The sequence below is a fragment of the Macadamia integrifolia genome, chromosome 4 (genome assembly GCF_013358625.1).
Source record: "Macadamia integrifolia cultivar HAES 741 chromosome 4, SCU_Mint_v3, whole genome shotgun sequence".
Taxonomy (NCBI): domain Eukaryota; kingdom Viridiplantae; phylum Streptophyta; class Magnoliopsida; order Proteales; family Proteaceae; genus Macadamia; species Macadamia integrifolia.
The window spans coordinates 12712736-12722820 of NC_056560.1; the positions used below are offsets into that span (position 1 = coordinate 12712736).

Genomic DNA, 10085 nt, shown 5'->3' on the forward strand with positions numbered 1-10085 from the left:
TCTCTCTCTCTCTTTTTCCTTATGTATCTTCTTTTTCTTATACAATTCCACCCCATCTCCATTTCCTACATATTCCATCATGTCCTTCCCTTTCTTTTCTTTGTCAACTTAGCCCATAACATGTGAGACCAATTTTTATGTGGCTTTATGTCAAGACATAGATAGTTATGAAAAGATCACGCTATCCTCTCACCTCAATACCTCTGCCTGACCCCATATTGGCTTGTGTGCAATGGCCATGGAAGCGCTTAGAGTTCTTTTTCCAAAAATAAAAAAAGGAGAGGGTTTCGTGAAAGACTGCATGACATTTACACCAGCACAAGAATCAATGAAAACACATATGAATCATCAACATGGATGAAATTCTACCTTCATTCAAGGTGGAATAGTCACTTCGTCCCACTTTGTGTTTAGGTGTAGAACCTACGCTGCCTTTTACGATTTCTTTGTCCAACCCCTTTGCAGAGAAAGACTACCTAGCTATTCGTAATGGTCAGGGAGATGAGAGACAGAGATCCGACCGCCTGTGACCTGAGTCCACTGTGCGTTACGCCGTCGTCCCTTCACGGCCTGCGTCGCCGGAGAAAGCAGCTTTATCAGCCTCTCGCTCCTTGAGTCGACGTCGTCGGTTTCATCCATCGGACGTAAGTCTTTCCCTCTCTCTCTCTCTCTCTCTCTCTCTCTCTCAAATGTATTAGGAACATGGAATAAAACTCCATCAGATTTGGGTTCCATAATAGAAAAAGGGAGAAGCACATTCTTCTACAATCACAATGCAAACCCTGTTCTTGAATATTGCTGCTTGACCTCAGCTAAAGGAAATTCCCTTTATCCTTGAACTTGAAGTACGGTGATTATCTTTATCATACTTTGTTTGTGGCTTCCCCCTCCTTATTATTAGATTTTCTTGTCCTTCAACCTGAATATAAAAACAGAATTTGGACCAGTCTTCTTCTTGGCAGGAAAACTGGAAGGTATAATCATATTAAAAGGTAATTGTTTACCCAAACTAACGGCAACGGTAAACATTGCTTTCCATTCCAACTGAGACAATCAGATAAATTGACAAATTTTACTTTCTTTTTCTGTTGATTCTTTTCCAATGAAGATGTATGGATCCATCCTTCTATGAGTTAAACTCTCCTTGTTGGCTTCAGTTCTGCCCTGGGTTGATGAAACTGCCCGAATCACTATCTTATTTGGATTCCTAAGAATCAAATATTGCAGATGAAAGCCATAGAAGCTTTGAATATTGCAGATGAAAGCTATAGAAGCTTTGTTCTGTATTTGCAACCTGGCTGCTAATTGGTCTTTCTAATATTTTTAGTTACTGATATGTCCTCCATTACTGTGATCCAGTTTGATAGCTTGCTTTTGCTCTATTGCATGCATTTGGACTAGGAAACGTTAATGCTTATATTTTTAGTGCTTGTTATAACAGGTCCTACTGTGTTGTGCTTTATGATAATTTCAAAACTAGGCGGTGTCGCATGCACCATGCTGTTGTATGATGGGATTAAGTATTTAGCTATTTTATTGTGTTTATTCCAGTTGGAAGACTTACATCAACAACAACTCAGCCTTATGCCAACTAAATGGGGTTAGTTATATGGATCTTTGCCCTCCAATCAGCTCTATTCAAGGTTGTACTTGATACAAGGCCTAAGCTGTGCATATTTTCCCTCTCAACTTCTCCTAGGGTCATTTTAAGTCTGACTTGGCTCTTTTAGTTCCTTCAATCTGAATCAAATCACTCCTATGTACTGAAGCGTCCAAAGGGCCATGCCATCTTCAATGAATTTCACCACCATCCATCTCAACATCCTCATCTTTTCTACACTGAATTTATCTACATGATGCTTCTTAGTTCTTGATTGCCTAACATTCCGCAACATATATAGCCAGTCGTATGATTGGCCAACAAAAATTTCCTTTTAAATATTGAAAGAATACGTCGATCACACAACACTCTCGATGCACCTCACAACTTCATCGATCCTATTTTAATTCTTTGTGAAACATCATCCTCTATATTACTTTCTTTATTTATGATTTGAGTCTGGATACCTAAAATAGTCACTTTACGGAATCTCTCTCATCAATTTTACCACCTCATTATTCGTCTTAGTGTAACTAAAATTACACACCATATATTCCTTGTTCGTTCTGCTTATCTTAACCTTTTGTTCCAAGGTTGATCTCGATAACTCCAACTTGGCATTAATCCTTGCTTTTGTCTCACCCACCAAAATAATATCATCAACAAAAAACATACACTATAGAACTTGATGCCCTAATACCGTACCTATTGAGGGATTGGAAGTTCTGGTTTCGTACTTGCTGCTAGACCTTGTCGAGCCTATTTCTTTGGATCTTCAAGTTGTTGAGCCTTTCTGTTGCTTGCTGGATTTAATAGAGCTGTGGATCTGAAATATATCCCTAAAATCTAGATTTAAACTGAGGCCTATTGAGTGAATTCTCCTCACTGTAACCGGTCTTCTGCCTTTTGCTCTTGTCTGGATTTGAAGACAACCTTATCGTTATAAATAAATCCCCCCTATCCCCTCTTTCCATAATTACCCCTCCTTTTTCTCCCTGTATTTCCCTTATTCCTTATTTTAAGTCTTATTCCAAGTCTGTCCCTGCTCTTTAAATTAGAATCCCCTTTGCATCCTGACCATATATCCCTTCCAAGGTACCTTTTAAGATTCTGTTTTATTACCAAACTTAATTTCAGGCTGAATACAGGTACTCACCCCCAATAGTCAACTCCAACTCAGGTAGGGAATACGGTCTAATAACAACCAAATAGAATCACAACTACAGCCTATCTGCTAGGGAGAACAACCAGCAACAGGGGAATGACATCCTACTGATTAGACAACAGGTAAGGACCAAGTAATAACCAGGAACAGGTAATACAACTCAGTAATCAAGTTCAAAAAACAGAACAGAAAGTAGGGCAGAATATAATACCTCAAATCGCCTGGTCTTTAGGTCAAATCTGAGAAGATTTAGATCTCACAATATAGCCCCCAGAAGAGGGCAACTTGCTGGTCGAAGAACACTTGAGAGATACCTAACAAAACCCCAAACTCCTGGACTGATCTGATGACTGGTTGAGGAGATTTGAGAGTTCTTGAATTAGGGAAGAATCTGGGTTTCTGATTACGCCTAGGACAGGCCTCAGCTGGTCAGAAACTCCTGGTTGAGTGGCTTATTTGGATGGCCAAATTGGTCCTCAAAATATGAGCCTTATCAGCCAAGGGAGTTGAAAGATCTGGAACACAACTGCTGCCCATAAAACACCTTCAAATCGGAGCCGCATGCCTTGAAGGGAAAAACTCAAAACACAACAGCAACACTCTTTGATGTAGCCTTGATTTTAGGCTTCTAACAAAGCTTAAATAAGCCCCACAATACTCAGAGAACAGGAGACAATAGAAGAGAGGAGATAGAGAATCGATAGAAGAGAAAGGTGGACAAGGGGTGGCTCTCTCAGCCTGGGCCTCTCACCCACAACTATCTTAGGCAAAGTTTGAGCAAGAAAACAACAAAAAAATTCATTGATTTAATCGTGTGTATCAGCTTACAATCGATGGCTTTATGTAGGATCAGCAAAGCCTCACAAAAAGGAAACTTTACAAAAAGGAAAGTAATAGAAAAATGGAACTAATTAGAAAAGGAAACTACTTCTCTGACTAGGACTTTCCTAACCTGAACTTAAATTGCTTGGTTGACAAGAAGAATAAAAACTAAATAGGAAATAAATCAAGCCTTCTAGAAGGTCAATTGGTCCTCCCCTTAAAACAGAAATCGGTGGTGGATATTCCTCGCTGGCCGAGCTTTAGAATAAGACTAGAATAGGCCTCCATCTTCAAATCGGTAGAGAGAAAAAATGGCCTCCACTATCAAGGGCTGACCGATCAGCCTAGGACCTTGATTAGGACTGGTTGGGCTGGGTCTTTCTTCTACTATACTTCAAACTAGGCAATCGATCTACATTAAAATTTCCACCCTCTTTTGATCTTCAGTTTGTTCATAGAGTTACCATCATCCTTTAATACGTGGTTATTGCACACCTGGGTATCCCGTTTTCTCTGATTTATCTGCATCAGGTTCCTAGAAATAAATTGTAATATGGCAGCAAAATTAATTCGACTCATTTTTTTTCCTAATTCTTCCATACGTGGAAGGTTTAAAGGAAATGAGTTAGCCTGCCTCAATTATTTTTTTTATTTTTTGAATATTTCTCATAAGATTTGAGACAATCAAACCATTTGTCGCTGTCCAACTAAAGCAATAAATAGAAAAAATTTTCTCCGGATTCTATGGTTCTATCATTGATGGCCGCAAGTTTTTTAACTTTTGAAATATAAATGTAACTATTGATTCAGAACGATTGTCTTAACATAACTAAGATTACTCAGCCTTGGAGACAATAGTTGCACTCAAACAGGAATAAGAACAAAATTTGAGTTTGATTATGATATATAACAAAGAATTTCCCTTTAGCAGATCTGAGATTCAACCGAATATCAGGATTTTCACTTGCAACAAATTTTGGTGCAGGACCTGCAGGCGTTCAAGTTTTAACAGAACAGATTTATAATAAAGTTTTGATGCTGTGTGCTTGGCAATAAAAGTGTAATTGCTGTGCATATTTGTGGCTCCCCTTCCTCAACTGAGAATAAGAACCTTCTTCTGTTAAGCTCTCAATCTGTCCATCAATGGCAGACTATCATTTTGTGTATAAGGATATCGAAGGAGCATCTACACAATGGGATGATATACAGAGAAAACTAGGTAATCTACCTCCCAAGCCTGCTCCTTTCAAACCCCGTCCCTTTACTCCACCGCAAGATGAAGATTCAAAACATAAAGACAAGGCTTGGATTGACGAGAAAACTGAAGGAGAGCTTGAAGATCTTGAAGATGATGCCAATCTTGATGATGACCGGTTCCTTGAAGAATACACACATTATAAATCCAGTATTCCTTCCCACAACACACCAAAAAAAAAAGCAAATTAGCTTTTTTTTTAATCAGTGTTGAGAAGTTAGAGTTTTTTTATTATGTCTAAAAGGAAGAAGAGGTTGGAAGAGATGAGAGAATCAGCTAGAGTCTCAAGGTTTTGTTCAGTGGTTCCAATATCAGGATCAGATTTTGTTTGGGAGGTTTGACAGGCTCCACCGGATCTTTGGGTTGTTGTGTTTCTGTTCAAGGAAGGGTAATGCATGATAGCTCATATCTTTCTCATTGATGAATATTGTATTTGTTTGATTTCCTAGTTTTATCTTTGCTGAACCTTTTTAATTCTTTTTACGTTTTGAGAATGGTTTGTTACATTCTACATTCTAAGTTGGGGGAAGGTGGATTTTAATATAGAGGGCCCATATGTGGGCTATACACACTTGTACAGCATCCTGAGTGTACAATTTGCTATTTTCTTAAACCTTTTGATCGAAGAGGAAATTATGTTCTGGAGAAAGTATACACACACAAATGAACAATTTGTACAGATATATACTTATTTTTTTACTGTTGGGAGACATTTATTAAAACTTAAGCATGATGCCAACAACTGCTGAGCACAGTTGGTTTAGGCGCGGCTTGTCGAAGCTGCTTCCGCCTGGCATGTCTCAGGTTCGAGACCATCCCCTCCCCAATTCTTAGCTTTAGTTATAGTTGTAGTGTAGTTTGCTTGTAGGCCCTTGAGTAGGATAAGTCCAAAAAAAAAAAAAAAAAAACATGATGGTGTAGCTGTGTAGCTTCTTTAGTTGGTAGTTATGACTTAAGCATGTAAAATTGACTTGTGTGCAATTGTTTTTTGTTTTCTAAACGTTTGTTAATGTATACATGTCCTTACTGTGCGAGTTACTTTTGTCTTATTGGTTAAAGGTTTAATTTCTGTCAGATTTCCAGAATGTGAACAACTTATGCATTGCCTCGAAGATTTGGCTTCAAGATATCCAGCAACAAAGTTGTTAAGATAATATCTACAGATTGCATTCCAAACCATCCAGACCGTAATCTTCCTACCCTACTGGTGTACAATAATGGTGCTGTCAAAGGAACATATGTTGGCTTGCATCATTTTGGTCGGAGGTGCACACCTGAAGGTATTTATTTGATCAGCATTTTTCTTTTAAATTTTCAGTATTCTGTTTACATTGCATTTCTTGGGTTTTGTCAATTTATTTCAGATGTAACGGTGGGCAATATTACTTCATCTGTGGTTTAGGGTTGTCTTGGATAGTCACCGCTATATTCTATCTGATTTTTCTTATGAGACTGGTTGGGACTACACTTAAGTGCCTGCGGCTTATATTTTCTGTTGTTATTGGTAGATTGGTTAGTTTCAGTCTTTATTAGTTGTATTGTCTAAGGTGTATTAGTTTCAGTCTTTATTAGTCTTTATTATTTTCTGTTGGGCTTTGGTTTTTCACTAATATTGAAGACTTTTATACCTGATGTAAGTTGAATTTCATCAATTATTTACTTCAGATTTTACACTAGGACATGCTCTCTCTCATTTCTTAATTTTATTCATAGTTTGCCCATGATGCTTGATTTTATTTGATTGGTACATACCTTGGTGAGAAAACTGTGCTACAAGGCATGCCGCCAGTGTTTAGCAGAGTTCAGAGCCGGGGCACATCTAAATCATGTCAAAACCATCTTTGTACAAATGATGATGGCACTCTTTTCCTACTGTCACTAATCCCTATTTGCTTCCCCTCCACATCATGTTGACTAGAGAGAAGAAATACATAATATACTTAATGTATAAAGCCCTCTTTATCTCTTTGTTTTCTCTACTTTCACGGAGCACTGAATGCGTAACACATTCTCTAAGGAAATAGTTGTCAAGTAACCGGAAATATCAACATAAATACATATGATGCCCTCTGTGTACCACTTCACCACACATATCTGTATACAGCCAAGTGACACTGAATTTTTGATAGATTTGAGTCTTTTGGATACCACTTCAGCATTTTGAGCCAACCCCCTGCACTCATTCCCTGCTTCCAAGCTCATTCTGTTCCAAACTTGGGTCACTAATGTCTCAAGGTACATCCTATGGATGACATCTTAATTCCAAAATTTCTTACATTTTTGTTCTTCTATCTATCCTATTGATGCTTTTATATTCCATTTGGTTTAATAGTTTGTCTGCCTACTTGATGGTTTGTTGGGGAGTTTTACTGGGTAAAGATTAATTAGGAAAATGATAAAAGTTATTTGTGGTGAAAATGTAGCCTATGTTGTCTATCTATACTTGACTTGACTTGACTGTTAAATGCTGTAATTAAAAGATGGTTATGTTTTCTGAGTAATTAGGGAAATAATACCTCGGCAGTTTAATTTGAAAGGCATCAGATTTGTAGATGCAATCTCCATGTTAGTGTTTGATACTTCGCAAGTGGTCAATGACCCATTTCAAAGATAAGACACCACTCTGTATTCTTGATGGGAATACTGCAATGTTGATTTTAGGCAATCTGATATGACCTTTCTGGGTAAAGGGCGTACCCAGTGCACAAGGTTCCCGCCACTGCGGGTTCTTGGGAGGGCAGACCAGATATGTATGCGAGTAAATCACGTGATTTGAAAGGTGGTTCTTTGCATGTGCCATGGGATTGTAGGGCTCAAACTTGCCACATGCAAAGACAGGAACCTGGAGGACACATGGAGAGTTTTTGGGCAAGCGACTTCTTACATTTCTTTTCTATTTCAGAACAGAAGCCTTCTGTTTCTTTGTCAACCACAAATGTCTTTCCAGGAGCTGATAATTGTTCCAGGGCTTGTACATACATTCATATTTTTTTTTCCAGGAGCTGATAATTGTTCACTTTCTTTGTCATTTACTATTACCTCCGTTTCCCTAATCCTTTTTAGTTCTGATATAAAACTTTTGTTATTCAGTTGGCTTGAACATTCTTCTCTTACCTATTAAATTATCAGGTGTTGCACTAGTACTTTGCCAGTCACATCCGGTACTGAATGATGGTCAGAGTGGAAGTGACCCATCGAGAAAGGGCATCATTGATGGGGTCCGCAAGAGGTTTATAGAGAAGGTAGTGACAGAGCATGAAGATAAAGATGAGGATGAATATTCGAGCGACTAAAATCTATGGATTCTGCCATTCTCATTTGATGTTGGTTCATTTCTCTGCAATGCTTTGTGACATGGAGTCTCTGTGATTAGAGATGATTTATTAGCCAATTTTTACAGCAGATTAGTGTATTTTCTTAAGATCTGTGAGACTTATTTACCATTGTATCTAGCATTGGTTTCGGACTGGGGATGTTGATTGTTCATATCTAGTGAATTTGAATTTATTGAGGCATTAATAGCTTGAGCTTGATTTGTGTTCATTGCTGAAGTGACCCCCACATGAATCATGTAAAATGACTTAAGATAGTCTTTGGGAATGTCACTATATCTTTCTTGACAAAAAAAGGCTTAAATAAGAGTTGGATATGGTGGATCAGCAGTTTTGAATTGGAATCAATTGTCGCCGAGCCCAATTATTATTATATATATATATATATATTTTTTTTTTTGCAAAAAAGTAAATACAATTAAGAAAAACCATGCATGAGTTTCATTTCTTGGCCACTATCTCCTTTCCTTGTTTACCAAAAGTGTAGTAAGTGAAAGAAACTTGCATATTATGGATAGTTCTACATGATTTTTTAGCCAAAAAAAAAATTTGGGAAACTACATACTTTGCAAAGCAAGGGGTAAAGGCTGCGTACATTTTCCCTTCCCAGACCCTGTAGTAGTGGGAGCTTCGTGCACTGAGTTCTTCTTCTTCTTTACGTACTTGGTGATTTAAATTTCACTTACAATTATAGCATCTCCTTCTCTAACTAGGTGAAGGGTGAAGGATCATGATAGGTTTGTCTTCTCTCCTCCCCCAAAGTAACTATTTATTAGATTTTTATTACATTTAAAAGAGCCATGAAATTTAATGACTTGATCTGGGGGAGTTCATTAAGGTGTGTGAAATGTTACCACAGGCAAGGCTTCTGTTAATTTTGTACATGAGGGGATACCAGTACCATCACTACTTTGTAAAAGCCTTAGCATATGATAATTCAGTTCTGTTAAAATATTGTCATTGTGTGCTAGAATTAAATGTTCATGTCTGATTCAGTCGCTGATTGTGTTTGGCCAATGGATCCTAACTAAAGACCCAAACTATATAAAAATGGGTTCCATTATGAGATTTTTTTTTTTTTTTTCTATTCCTTATTTGTTGATTTCAATTATGCGATTGGTTTGGTTCATTAAATCGTTGAGTTGAGAAAGGTCGAATCACAAAGGCTTTGTGTAGTTAGATATGAATTGTGATGGAAAATAAAATGAAATAGGAACAATTAATACAAAAAATGGTTATTTAACAAACCGAAATTTTCACTAAATTTACTTGTCAACTTTTCCAAAAAAATTCTCCAATTTGTGTAGAGGAATAGAAAGTGAATTTTTTTTTTTTTATTTTCCATTTTTCAACTATCATCTAAAATGTTAGGTGGGCTATTTTTTTATGAAGTTTGGTATGATCTTAGGTTATTTTGCTTTACAACATTTACATGGAACAAAAGCTCACAAAGTTACTAGGCAAAACTCTTCACAAGTAGGAGAGGAAGAATCCCCAACCCACTAGTGATGTTATCATACGATGGACTCTTCTTCTATCAACAAACTCCTGCTTCTTATTAACGAATTTAAAAATAACATTTTTCTTGATTATCTGACGATACCGATAGCCATGGACAAGGGATTCTTCCTTTACCATGGATGAAGGAAAAACTCAATCCTAATAGATATATTATATTTTTCTTGCGTACTATGTAGGGATCTTGGAAGGCACATACAGAAGGATAAATCCCAAATATAGAACTTATATCAAGAATCCAAACTTTTGGAGTCATCTGCTATACCTTCAATTTTCAAATATAATCCATATCAAGTAATCTTCTACTGTTAAAATAAAGATCACATAAAATTGTTGATATCTTGATGATAAAATTGTTCACCAATCAAAATGTCTAGAAGACTTTATGGGATC

At 37.2% G+C, this 10085-nt stretch overlaps 1 pseudogene; it reads left to right on the plus strand.

Moving 5' to 3' along the window:
• The first annotated feature begins 244 nt into the window (after positions 1-244).
• Positions 245-10085, plus strand: part of LOC122075763 — a 13301-nt pseudogene continuing 3460 nt past the window's right edge.